This window comes from Castor canadensis, chromosome 4 (assembly GCF_047511655.1).
Source record: "Castor canadensis chromosome 4, mCasCan1.hap1v2, whole genome shotgun sequence".
NCBI lineage: Eukaryota > Metazoa > Chordata > Mammalia > Rodentia > Castoridae > Castor > Castor canadensis.
In genome coordinates, this window is record NC_133389.1 from 159,083,851 (window position 1) to 159,098,207 (window position 14,357).

At 38.8% G+C, this 14,357-nt stretch overlaps 1 protein-coding gene across 4 annotated transcripts in view; it reads right to left on the bottom strand.

Annotated features, from left to right (window-relative positions):
• The window catches only part of Kansl1l (KAT8 regulatory NSL complex subunit 1 like), a 126,777-nt gene extending 117,286 nt beyond the window's left edge, over positions 1–9,491 (bottom strand). Inside the window, exon 1 of one of the 4 annotated variants that reach the window (XM_074071624.1) lies at positions 9,362–9,491. The gene's annotated coding sequence lies outside the window, so the exon portion shown is untranslated. Of the gene's footprint in view, positions 1–6,637; positions 7,178–7,207; positions 7,719–9,361 lie in introns of those variants that run through there. The other 3 variants (XM_074071623.1, XM_074071621.1, XM_074071622.1) reach the window with 3 other exon arrangements.
• Between the last annotated feature and the right edge of the window lie 4,866 nt (positions 9,492–14,357).

Consider the following 14,357-nt stretch of genomic DNA (forward strand, 5'->3'; position numbering starts at 1 on the left):
ATCATCCTAGGTACTAATAAAGACAACAGTGAATGTGACAAGTAAGATTTCTACCCTTGGGGCTAAGGATGTAGCTCAGTGACGGCACTTGTCTAGCATGGCCAAGGCCATGGGTTCGAGTCCCAGCACTGAAAAAAGGGGGGTATTTCCACCCTCACCAAACTAATTATCTAGAGAATGAATAAATAAGAAAATACCAAGTAAATAAGGGTTTCATGTTTTTATGGACATTAAGGTATACAGCATGTTTACATTGCAGGAGGAATGAATTTAGACTTATAGATGAAGGCAGGCCTTTCAGGCCTTTCTCTTAGTGACATATGCTTTGAGACTTAAAGTAACAGTAAAAGCTAACAACTATTTGGGATATGTTCCTTCCAAGTAAAAATGGTAACATAAAGCCCTAAGGCACAAATGAATTTGGTGTGTTTGTGGAATAAAAATGACAAATATTATCTAGAACATAATGAACCAGAGAGAGAGTGACAGGAAATTAAATCAGAGAAGCCAAACCATGGCATTTTATGTAAGGCAGAGTAGACCCACAGAGATTTAGGTAAGGGAATAATTTGATCTGATTTATTTATTTATTTATTTGTTTGTTTGTTTGTTTGCAAGTACTTGGGTTTGAACTCAGGGCATTGCACTTGTTAGGCAGGAACTTTATCACCTGAGCCATGCCTCCAGTCCCAACTAACATTTATTTTAAAACCACTCTGGCTGTTCAATATAGAAAAGATTTGAAATAGAGCAAGATGGGAACCACAGGGACCAGGAAGGCAGCTAGTGAAATAGCCTGTATCCAAACGAGATAATACTAGTAGCTTGGACCAGTGAGGTAGATGCAGAAATTAAGAAAAATGAATTTAAAACATGTTTCAAGGTATAGTTAACAAAACTTTTCATGGTCAACATTTTGCAGGGCTTAAGAAAAAGAAAGGAATCAGGAATGATCTTAGGTTTTGGTTTGAGCAACTGGGTGGCCAGTGGTGCTATTTTCTGAAATGGGACAGCCTTGGAGAGACAGAAAGTTTAAAGCAAAAAAAATTACTGTTTGGGATATGTTATACTTGAAGTGCCTATCAGCCATCCAAATGAAAGCAGCTGGATAAACAGGTCTAGAGTTCAAGAGGCCATAAGTAGAGATATCATACTAGGGAGTCATTATATATAAATAATATTTAAAGCCAAGGGACTGGATAAGTTTACCCAGGGAGGAAAGTATAAGCAGAGGAAGAACCCAGGATCAAGTCTCGGCTCAAGCACATTTATCGGGCAAAACAAAAGGAGCTACAACAGAGGTTTAGCACTGAAAGGAAAATGAAAATCAACCAGTGAGATAGAAAACCCCTGGAATACATAAACTCAATATACCACAGTGTTTAACAGTATATAAAACACACACAGTTCTGTCAAATACTAGAAGGTCAAATCATAAAGGAATAAAGTGGTAACACTGACATCACTTTTTAAGAAATGTGTTAAAACGACGTGCTTTTTTTTTCTTTTCTTGTGGTACTGGGGTTTGAATTCAGGGCTTCACACTTGGCCCTCTACCACTTATGCCACGTCTCTCACCCTTTTGCATCGGTTATTTTGAAGACAGAGTCTAGCTTTTTACCCAGGCTGGCCTGGACCGTGATCTTCCTATTTTAAACTAGGATGACACTCCCAGCTTTTTTCCACTGACATGGAGTCTCATAAACTATTCTCCCTGACACCCCATCGCTTGCCTGGAACTATGATCCTCCCTATCTCCACCCTCCAAGTAGCTTGGATTACAGGCATGAACCACTGGCATCCAGTTTTGGGTTTTTTTCGTGAATGTAAGAAAAAGATATACTTGACTTCAGCAGGCTGCTTTAGCTTTCCACACGAGAGAAGGGAAATATCTAACCCTAAACCTCTCTAACTGATCTAGCCCATCTAAGGACAGGAAAAACAGACAAGTTACTTGTGACTTTCACAGCCCAGAGGCACAAGATCACTAAATGACAAACCTAATTACTGGACTACAGAATATCTTAATACCTCAACATCTAATTAAATGCTAATTTACTGGAGTTCCTTAAATGCTAATTTAATGGAGTACATTATGTCCAGTTTTCAAAAAAATTATAAGGTATAAAATATAGTTTGAAGAGGCAGATGGCAAGAATGTTGGAATTACCAGACCAGGAATTTAAAACAACTCTGATTAATATGGAATGGGCTCTAGTGAAAAAGAAACAGACAGTATGTACCAACAGATAAGTAATGGAAGTAGATTAATGGACATCCTAACAATAAAAAAGAAATGCTAGATCAAAAACACTGTGATGGAAATAAAAATGCCTTTAGTGGGCTTAATAGCAGACTGGATATGGCTGAGGAAAGAACCTATGAGCCTGAAGATGTACCAATAGAAAACTCCAAGTGTGAAAAGCAAAGAGACAAAGACTGGGGGAAAAAACCCTCACCCAGAACAGAAAATCAAAGAACTGTAGAACATTATGGAACAGCTACAAAGGGGGCAAAAAGGGATAATGGGAATACTAGAGGAAGAAAACAGAGAACAGAAAAAAAAATTGAAGTAATAACAACTCAGATTTTCCTCAATTAATGTTAGACATCAAACCACAGATTCAGGAACCTCAGGGAAAACCAAACAAGACAAATTAAATAACCTATGTCACTTGACAAGTGAAGCACTGTTATTAAAATATTCTATGAAATTACATACAGTAATGGAATACTTGCAACAAATAATTCATTTAAAAATTTATCCTAGGCAGGTTTTATATGCTTTCATTCACTGTCATACCCTAGAATTCTGCATGGCATACATAAATAACATTCTTAAAAGCTAGAAAACATTAGTACAGAATGTCACTGTCCAATAAGAATATGATATGAGCTACAGATGCAATTTTAAACTTGTTGCTAGACATATTTCAAAAAGTAAACACAGGGAAAATAATTATAATTTCATTTAGACAATACATACAAAACATTATGTTAACATGTGACAATATGAAAATTTCTTAAGATATTACATATTCTTTAAGTATGCCAAGTCTTCTCAATGTGGAAGAGCCACGTTTCAAGTGCTCAAGAGTCACATGGTTCAGCATTACTGTACTGGATAGTACAAAGTATAAAATGTATGGTCCCCTAAGTAACCAAGAACCAACCACTAACTATATTTTAGTCCCCAAATTTTCCAGCCAAGTATATTAATATTGTAGGCATCTATACTATACTAGATAATACAGGAAGAACATGGAAAAGGCAAATTCTAAAAGAGCTTTGTAAGAATCTTGCTCTTTATTGACATCTCATTTCTAATTATACACATAATTTGGAGGGGGTATACAGATTCTCGCTAAATCTAAGAATATAGAAAGCTAGCTACTAAATACTGTATTCTATGATTCCAGACACCACCATCATTTGATGATTATTTATTTCATGTATACCCAACAGGTTCAATGTAGCCCTTCTAAGAGTTCCGTCTAATGTCAACAACAAAAAAACTTCAAAGAAACTAAAATGGAGAAAACTGGGGGAAAAATAAACTCTTTTTGGTCAGAATTTATAGAACTAAAATAACAAGCTAGTAGGATTTAAGAAGCAAAACTCTCTTGAGGGCTAGAGGTGAAGTTTAAATGTAGAGCTCTACCTAGCATGCTAGAGGCCTTGAATTCAAATGCCAATACTACCAAAAAAAAAAAAAAAAAACCTGGATCAGTTTCAAAGAACTACATAAATAATATTTATTCTATGTCAATAAGCAACCACTTCTTAATAATCCAAAACCCAGTTGTATATATATATATATATATTACTATGAATTTCATTTTTATGTCCTCACAATGGAATTTTCAATTTACATTTTAGTTTAAATTTTTAAAAACTTCCTTGGCACCTTGGAGGACAGAAATTTTATGGATGGAAAAAAAGACTGCTATAAAACCATTACAGAAAATAAGCCAAGTAAATAATCCTTGAGCAAACAACCCAAATACCAATATATATTATTTTTTTCCTCAGAAGTCTCATAAAAAAAAACCAATCAGACAGACTTTTAGTAAAATAAGCCAAAGTTTATAACTTTAAATAAATATTTTTTACACTGCAAAGAATTAAAACATTTTTCTTTCTTTGGGATTATTACTTAAAATAACCCCACATTATATTTAATGTGGGATTATAAATAAAATTTAATTATAAATAAAGTCAAATTAATCAATGGACTGGATTAGTTCTATACCATAAATTCTAATTTTTAGTTTACAATTTAATTCAAATTGAGACTTAAGGAAGGGATTCATGGTTCTGAAATTGTACTGCTACAAATAAAAAGCTTTCCCCTTGTTTCCAGAATGTTTACATTAGTAGCTTAACCTATATTTTTAAGATTCATAAATCATCCATATTTATAAGTTAAGCATTAATTAAGTGCAATTTTATTCCCTGAACATTATGAAACATAGTAAAAGCTAACATCTCTCAAAAAGCTACATGTACATCGTGAGATAATTACCAAGACAACAATCACTGAGTGGTTCAAACACTTAAAAATCAAGACTTTATAAAATTAATAGATAGGCCACATACTCCAAATAACTTTTGACATATATTCTAATGAAAAATAGAAAATTTATTTGTAGTCTTTCTACCATCAGCGTGAAATTGATAATCTAAGAACTATTCTTCCTCTTGAAAATTTAAAGACTAAATCTGATGCCATCCCTTAAAAGATGGTTCCAAATTTTTATTATTGATTTATATTCTACAACACATATACATGTTCCATATAGTCCATGGAAAACACCCAATTCTATCACGAAACATGAAATTTAGTCTTCTAATTGTAATCTTGATAAAACTCATCTTAAATGCAGAGAAGTAAAACCAAAATAAATATACTGAAAAGAAGGCACATTTACACTTAAACTAAAAAGAATCAAAAAAACTACCAACTGTATTTTGAGATGGGAGAACCCTCAGGTAAGAACAAATCTTAAATTTATTTCCATACTTATAAACTTAAATGTTTCATATGGCTAACCCATACTAACAGCAAGAAAGAATAGGAAAAAGAAAAGTCCTTTTGGCAAAAAATGATATGTGCTTTTCAACATTACTAAAATATGAGAACTCAAATTTTCTAACTTGTTTTATATATATATTATATATATATATAATATATATATAAAGGAAAAATCCATTTAATATAACAAAGTAAGGAGAATAAGTTCACACTGGCACAATTTTATTCTTAAAAATAGAAATTAATGAAAGGTAGGCAAGAGTCCTCTGTGCCTTTTTTCATGTGTGTGTGTGTGTGTGTGTGTGTGTGTGTGGCGCTGGGGTTTGCACTCAGTGTCCATATTTGCTAGGCAGGCGTTCTATCAGCCTTCTTTGTGACTTTTTAAAGAGAACTCTCATTTTACAGCAGAAACCACTGCAGTAACTGGCATAACCAGGGTACAGTTGGCTTAGTACTTTGTAGTCAATGATGTTTATAAGCAAGACCTTCTTTCACTTTGAAAACTATGCCTAAAAAGGAATTCTCTTTGAAGACTAAAGGAATTTAATTAAAGATAAAGCCACTTGGGTGGCCACATAACACATCAAACAGATCATACTTCAAGCAGAATTACTACTATTCAGTTATAAGTGCATGACTCATAGGAATATACTTTTTTTTCTGTGTACGTCAAATTGGATGCAGAAATTTACATTTAAAAGTGCATTATCACATTTGCTAAGTCTATTCATTTTGGCTTCAATTTAACTTCATGTGGTAAACACTGATTAATGACCTACTACTAAATATGAAATAACATACTGTGTCTAGAAAGCAAGCTTCAAAGCTACAAAAAGTTCATGAACAATTTAAAAACATTAACAAAGCTTCAATACTATAAATGTTCACTTCCATGTTTCTAAGAATCTAAAAATAAATCTTAATTGTAAAAATGTCCACTACTCATAATCTCCAATTTTCATTGTTACCAGCAAGTATAATGTTACCATTTATATTAACATCTGCTGGGTGTTTATCCTCTATGATTGAGGAACAGGAGCACAGTCAGCATAATACCCAGTTAGGACAACATTTAAAAGGAAAAAACAGACATCTTTAGAAAATTATATACTTTCCTTGCTTTTCTAAATCTAGCATACTGAAAGTAGTATAAGATTGTATTTATGACAAACAGTCATCATTATGCACCATATCCCATGATAGTACTGTAATGCAGTGATGACTAAGGACAGAGAGTAAAGCAATGTTATTCTTTAGTTGGTAAACTGGTTGCTAATTCCCCACTAGCTGTGACTTGTGTTGCAATAAAGCCCCATTCTTTGCTGTTTATAACTGGATAAATCCAATCAGTATCAACCCTAACTACAATCCTAAAATTGAAGAAAGTGGCTTCTGCCTACTTCAACTAACATCTAATACTATAAGACAAATAAGAAAGACCACGAACAAGAGATAACTGAAGACATCGTGAAAACAAGAAAGATACATTACATGTAAGGTTTACATGGTAGACTAAATGGCAGTAAAGGATGCTATAGGCAATAACAGTTGAGCTGGCAAGAACAGTGTGAGATAAAACAAGGAAATTTATATACTAGGCACCTTTTTTTTCAAACAGGTTACTGGATTTAAAATGACAACTGTGGTAAGATCAGTGAGACCCCATCTGAGGGAACAATAATTCAATTGAATGAGTCAAATACTATTACATTCCCAAAAAGTTTCTCCTAAACTGAGTAAGACAAAAAGCAAAACATAGTCTGAGTAGTGGCTCACAGCTGTCATCCCACCTACTCTACAGGCAGAGTTCCGGAGAATAAGGGTTCAAGGACAGCCCAGGCAAAAGTTAGCAAAACTCCATTTCAATCAGTCAGGTGTTATGGACGCTCCTGTAACCCAGCTGCTGGGAAAGGTTGAGGTAGAAGGATCACAGTCCCAGGCCAGCCATGGGCAAAAACTGAAGACCCTACCCAAAAAAATAACTAAAGCAAAAGAGGGCTGCAGGGCATGGCTCAAGTAGTACAGCTCCTGCCTAGCAAGTGGAGGCACTGAGTTCAAACCCCAGTATCAGAACAACAAAAGCAACAAAGCAAAACACACAATTTCCTGATTGTTCACTGGTAAAAAAGTTAAATATTAATAGCTAATTGCAAGTATTTATTGTGCACCTACTATGTGACTTGAGCATGTCAAATATGCGGCATTTTTCTCTCAAGTGCCTTATAATAAGGAAATAAACAGATGCCCCATAAACCTAAGTGGAAAAAAATTAATGCAAATTAAAGCAAAGCTTTTCATTTTCAATAAAACTAATATTGTATGATGAACAAAAATTTAAAATGAGACATCCTCATATCACTATGAATATAAACCAATACAACATTCTGGGAAGTAATTTGGTGGTGTTATAAAAGCTTAAAAATAGCAACAAAAAGACTGATCCAGTAATTCCTCTTCTCCAAATTTAAAGGGAAAATTTCAAAGATTTATATAAAAGACTATTTACATCCAGAACATCTGCCAAAACACTTAAAATATGTTGCATAATGGAATGTTAAGGTGCTACTTATATTTTTCAACGAGTATTTAATGACATAGAATGTTTCTGAGTTAAAACTAAATGAAAACACTATATGCATCCAGTTTTAGGAAAACATATATGAATAGGGAAATACTTAAATACAAATTATTTTTATATTTATTTGTACTTTTCGATACTTCCCAAATAATTTTATGATTTACAAAATAAGCAATTGTTATTTGAAAATGCACATACCACCAAACGCATTTAAAATGTAAATGTAAAAGTCAATGTTATATAATTGGTCTGGATTAAGAATTTCACCTTTAAAAAAATTACTCTAGAAAGGCTGAAGGGAAGTAACGATAATCTATGTAGATTAAAAAACTATGAGGAAACAGTAGCAGACCTTAGCACTGATCTCGATGAAGCTGAAACTGAAGGAAAATCAAGGATAATAGACACAACAGATCTTGAAGAAAAGCAAAGACATCCTGTTTCGTGATACACTCTTTACTTCCTCCAAATGCAAGCTTTTAAACACCGACTTGTGACAGCACCCTTCCAGCTGTCGGGATACCAGCAGCGGAGACGCTGGATCCCTGCGACAGCCTCCCAAGGCGCGACCCGATAACGAAGCGGCACAGGGGCGGCGGGCCTGGGCTGGAGTCTGTGACCTCCCGGCAGGTCAGGATGCGGAGGGCGGAGGCCACCCGCGGCCGCGACACGGCGCTTCCCTCCGACGCCGACATCATTCCCGCAACACCGAAGCTTTGCAGCAGCGCGCAGCTCAGCGCCTGGAGCTCTGCTGCTGACAAGCCTGCCCCAGCCCGCCAGGATTCTTAAATCACTTTTCCAACTGACCCGAACTCAGCACAAAGTTAAGCAACAGGCTAAGACGACGGAATCCGCTCTCTTAAGTCTCGCCAGCACATGACTGTGGTTTAAGTTTGGGGATCAAAAACAGGAGGCGCTTCCCACAGTTAGGGAAGCAACCACCAATTCCGGCGCGAGGGTCGGAGCGCAGCGCGGCCGGACCTACAGCCACACACCGGCAAGCCCAGCCTGCCCCCTCTCTCCTGGCGGTCGCGCCAGTCGCCTCCCCTCCGGGGCTTCCCGAAGCCACCAGAACTTAGCCCGCTACTTCTTCCCACGCAGCACCAGTCTCAGCAAGACCGGTCCCATCCTCAGCACAACCAAGCGACACAAACTAAGAAGCACCATCCCGCCATAAACCTCTCCATTCCCCTTCAATTCTAAATCGACGTCTGAAATAAAGGACGAAATAAACAAGGGTCGCATAAGACAATGACCGCTCCTTCTCACAGCTTCCCTCCAACCCCAATACAGCAGTCACCACACCCGCAAGGAGTGTGAGGCGGAGGCCGCTCAAACGAGGGGCGGGCCCAGGAGACCACGTGTTCCACCTTCTGCGCACGCGCCAGCCAAAACAAAAGGGAAGCCTGCCAAGCCCCTCCCTTCCCCCCACGTGACACACGCCTAGGCCCGCCCCAGCCCCGCCCCGCCCTCCAGCTCTTCCCTCCCCTCCCCTCCGCTCCTGCCAAGGCTGTTAGGTTTAGCCGTTTAAATTTGGCTACGGTCCGACCCCTGTCTTGGAGCACGATCTTGTGCCGGGGCCCAGAGTCCAACAGCCCTGAGGATTCGGGGGACGAGGAAGTTGCCGGTGGTTCGCCTGGCCCGCGAGTCCACCCAGAGATCTTCTCCGCTCTCCCCGCCCCGCGCTGCCGCCGTCCCCGGCCGAGACCCACCCTCCTAAGCCCGCCGCTGAAACGCCAGCCACTCGCCTGCTGGGGCGCCCTGGCTCCCCTCCGCCGCCGCACCTTCGGTCCGGCCGTGGTGGGGGCTGCTGAGGTGATCTCTAGCTGCCCTCCCGCCTCCCCCCACCCGGGGCGCCGCTGACTCCTCTCCAGAGCGCGCCCCGCTCCCGCCCCGACTGCCGCCGCTGCCGCCGCGGTTTAACAGTCCGCTCGCTGCCCGCAGCAGCTCCGGGCGCTCGGGGGACGGAACCCTGTCTCGGTGGAGGGGGCGGGGGGAGAAGAGGGCGGAGCCCGGCGCTGGCCAATGACAGAGGGGGAGGGGCAGCGCCATGCAAATGAAGCGGGCGGCGGGGAAACCCCGGCGGGGGCGGGGCCTGCAGAAGCGGCTCGGAGCGTTCTGGAAGTGGCTGGAGCGCGACGCCCGAACCCGGCTATGGAGGCGCCGTGCTCCCTGCTGGTGGGTTCTGCGTCGCCCCAGCTTCCTCTTTCTCCTTCGCTGTGCCAGCCCGGAAAAAAACCAACAAGCACACGGCCGGGCGACTTCCCGCCTCTTTGCTGCTATTTCTGTAGCTCTGTGACAGGAAAAAGAAAACACTGGGGAAAGTCAGGCTGCTTGATGTCCCGGGCTGCCTGTCCCCGCTGTTGCAGCGGGTAGCGCCTTCTCACCACTGCCCAGAAATGCCGTTTTGCGCGTGCAAATTCACGTCCACAGTCACCATTCCGCAGCGTTTGCGAGGGCTCTGAAGTAGGTGACAAAAGCACCCTGGATCCAGCTGGCTGGGCTTGTAATTTAAAACACATATTCTGTGTATGTATATTCTGTATATCTGATACTCTGTGTGCACATTGGCGTCAGCTCCTGCTGCAGTAGCGCAGTCAGGTAAATGAGTGGCTTTACGTGGAGAAGTTGGCCAGGGACGCAGGAAAACATCCGAGCCTCACCTGGCCCGCTGCATTTCCCAGCCACGCACTCAAGTTTTTATTTAAAAAAAAGGGGGGGGGGCTAAATTCTAAATATAGCTCCTTAGATGCTAAATTACAGGCTTTCCGCAGCACCTCGTTTTCCTGAAATTATTTAGGGAGTGAAGACACCCTACAATTTTAGATCCAGAGGGAGAATTGTCATTATTTCTCCCTTATTGATTTGGGTAAGAGGTACAAGGAACGGGAATCACAAATAAAACATAAGCCCTAACACGTTACTGGAATTGGAAAAGGAACTACTTGTTCCCGGTCTCTCTAGTAGACTGTGACATTGCTGAAATAGTTTTTATGGCAAGCTGTGTTTAATGAGGAAAATACTTTCTTTAAAATTGCTCAAAATAAGCTGGGCATCCGGCTCACGCCTGTAATGCTAGCTACTCAGGAGGCAGAGATCATGAGGATCGCAGTTCGAACCCAGTCCGGGCAAACAGTTTGCTAGACCCTATTTTGAAAAAACCATTCACAAAAAAGGGCTGGTGGAGTGGTTCAAGGTGTAGGCCCTGAGTTCAAGCCCGAGCACTGCAAAAAAAAAAAAGACCAAATAAATAAAATAAATTGCTCAAAATAATCATTGCACCTCAGTATTGGAGAAAGGAATTGATTTGTCCTCATTGGATTAAAAACTGTGAACTGTGAATGGTGTGTTGTGAAAATAAGTAAATCAACAAACCATATTTAAAGAGCTGCCTTAGTCCCTAGGAACAGAAATGCAAAAATGAGTCAAACATTAAAAGCATGTGTGTTGGTTGTTTCTTTCCAATAGCAATCTAAGAAGTCAAAAAATAGTTCAAAGAAAGATTTTGGATTTTAACTGGACATTTTAAAGGCTTCAGGCAGAAAAGAGAGAAAGACATCAATAATGCAGGAACGATGTCCCTGGAATGGCTTGAGTGGAAATAATATATATCCTGTTGTTAGGGTGGAAAACAACATTGCTTAAACCATGAATGACAAGGTCTGGGGTTGTAGCACAGTGGTAGAACACTTGCCCAGCATATGTGGGACCCTCCCTTCAGTCTTCAGCAACCTGATAAAATCATTTGATAGTACAGTTTTTTCCTGTGACATAAATATTTATTACCAAAACATTTAAATGTTTACCAGATATTAATTAAACACCTATTTTGTGATGGATAGTGGTGATACAGCAGTAAACCAAGCCCCTGTCCTTGCAAAGTTTATAGTGGATGACACAGCTTTGCAATTACATAAGTAATAATTCATAATAAATGTTTGCATATATTACCTAATTTTTATCAAACATATATTACATGATTTATCAAACACCCTAGGATGTAGGTTGCTTCCAGTACTCCACGTTGATTGTCCTTTATCATCTAGAGTCAGCCCTTCAGTCTGCCAAATTTTGTATACCTTAAATATTTCAATATATCAAACCATCATATATGTAATTTTTCCTGGTCCTTTTATATTCACTTTGTGACACTTAAGAAATAACAAGAATGGGGCAATGATTAATAAAGTAATATGGGTTTAATGAAAAATATGTTGAAACACACAAGGAAGAAAACCACAATCATTTTGTGCAGCATATGGCACTACATTCTGGGGTTATTTTTAACCCCCACTAAACTACATATTAAGCACATTGTCCCTTAATACTAACTACTGGTCCAAAGCATGATTTTAATACATGCAGCATATGTTATACCAGTTTTCCAGATACTGTAGAATACCATGCTTTATTACAAAAATTGACATACTGAGTTATTTGCCAAATTGTTTCTACATTACTCATTCAGCAAAAACCTTAAAAATGCATGTGTTCTTTTTTTAAAAAATCAAGGATGTGTTATTATTTAGAAGACAAATTAAGAAAATTCTGATGTCCAAGAAAAAAAAATCTAACAGTGGTTAAGAATAGGACGCTTAAAGATTCAGCAAGAACAAGGAGAACGGAAGGGCACCATTCTTGCTGACATAATTATTACCTGTCTGGGAAGCAAGAAAAGTGTCCAGGTAAGCAGTATTACAATGATTTCATGAGATAAACTTCTCAACACTAGTTTTTATTCAGTCACTTCTTTCTTTCAGGAAACGTTGGTGCAGCACTTAAAGATGCAGCTGACACTGTGATAAATGCTAGAGATAGAGAGGAAAATCAATCCCTACTTTCAAACAACTCGAGCCAAGAATGGATTACAAACACAGCCTTTTCAACTCTAGTTCCCTGCTGGTTTTTTCTCCATCTAACAGCATACATTTTGATTTTTATTTCTTTTATTTCCCTAGTCCAGCTCCATGAGATCAGGCCATTTTGCCATTTTGCTCACCGCTGAGACCAGGACATGGTTCTCAACAAATATATGTGAATGGATGAATAGCTTCAATCCTCACATTCTGCAGTGTTATATTCATTTTCTAAGTGAAAAAAATGGATCTTAGTTAATGTACCGACTTACACCAATAAATGGTCAGTCTTGGATTTGAAAACACCCTTTGGCTGCTGCTTCTCCACTATCTCTCATAGAATAAAAAGCTAGTTTTAGAGCATGTACTATTCATTCTTCAATATTTCTATGCTCAGCAGAACTATCTCTCACTGCCATAGTCTAGTATATTTCTTTGTTTTCTGATCAGGTTTATTTAGCACGTGGACTAGGAGAATCAGTAGGGATAATGGTGGAAATTCCTATTCAGTTTATATTTAGTGCTAACTAGCCAGTATTTATAGACAAGCAGAAAAAGGGTAAGGGTAGTTAGCAAGAGTTATAAGATCCTTAGAACCAGGGCTGGGTATAAGAGAAGGCAGAACTGATCCACAAATACAGGGGAAAAAAAATAACTCTCTGTGCATACCAATATCCACAGTACCTTTATTCACAACTCAAACTGGAAACAACTCTAAGACCCACCATCTGTGAGATGGTAAGTAAATTGTAGAATATCCATATATGCCATTATGGAATACTACTCAGAAGTAAAAAGAAAACTACTGATATATAAAACAATATGGATGAGTTTTAAACAGTATACTGAATGAAAGAAACCAGACACCAAAGAGAATAAATATTGTATGATTCCATTTATGTAAGGCTCTAGAAAGACTAATCTGTAAATGACAGAGAGCAGATCAACAGTTGCTTAGCACAGGGCTGAAGGGGTGATGAAAATATTTTGTATCTTAATCATAGTGGAAGACAAATGGGTACATACATTTGTCAAAACTCATCGGAAACGCATATTTCAGTACATGTTATTGAATATGGATTCTATTTCAATAGAGTTTATTTTTAAAACAAGAATTCCTCTACTAGTTTCTAGTCCAGAATGTAGAGAAAAAATGAAAAGCTACTCTATATTAGTTAGGATAAAGGTAGACTGTGTTTTGTGTATCAGAAAGCCCAGGGATGGTGGTGCAGCTCAGTGGCTCTAGAGAGCTTGCCTAGCATTTACCAGGCCCTATGTTTGATCCATAATATGTGGGAGCACGTCTCACACACACACACACACACACACACGGGGTGGGGGAAGAGTTTAAACATACAAGAGTTAATTATATAACAAATTTTATTGATTCTAAGGCACATTTTTTCCAGTTTAGCATTTCTGAAGTCAGAATGACCTCAGAGTTCATGCCATAAGTAAAGCATTGTATTAGTTGACTGGGAGTTTATTTCCATAACACATAAGTAAATGGTACATCTTAAGAGTCAGTGAAATGTACTAAAACAAGTCTAGAGACATGCTTCCCAAAAGCTGATACATTGGCTCTGCAAACTCGCAAAGAACCAGGTTCCTTTATATTTCTCTTCCATCTGTCTCAGCCCTGAATTCCACTCTTAAAGTAATTTCATGGTCCCAGATAGTTTCTATATCTCTAAGCCATCATTTCCACTTCCCAGGCAGCACGCACAAAGAAAAACAGATGGCAACAGGACCTTAAGATGTCTATCCTGAAGTCTTCTTAACAATTCTACAACTTTATCATGTGGAGATAGGTAGTTTCTGGGAAACTAGGAAACACAGATAAACCCAAATACCTTATGATCTCCAATAATATAGGAATTGTTATTTA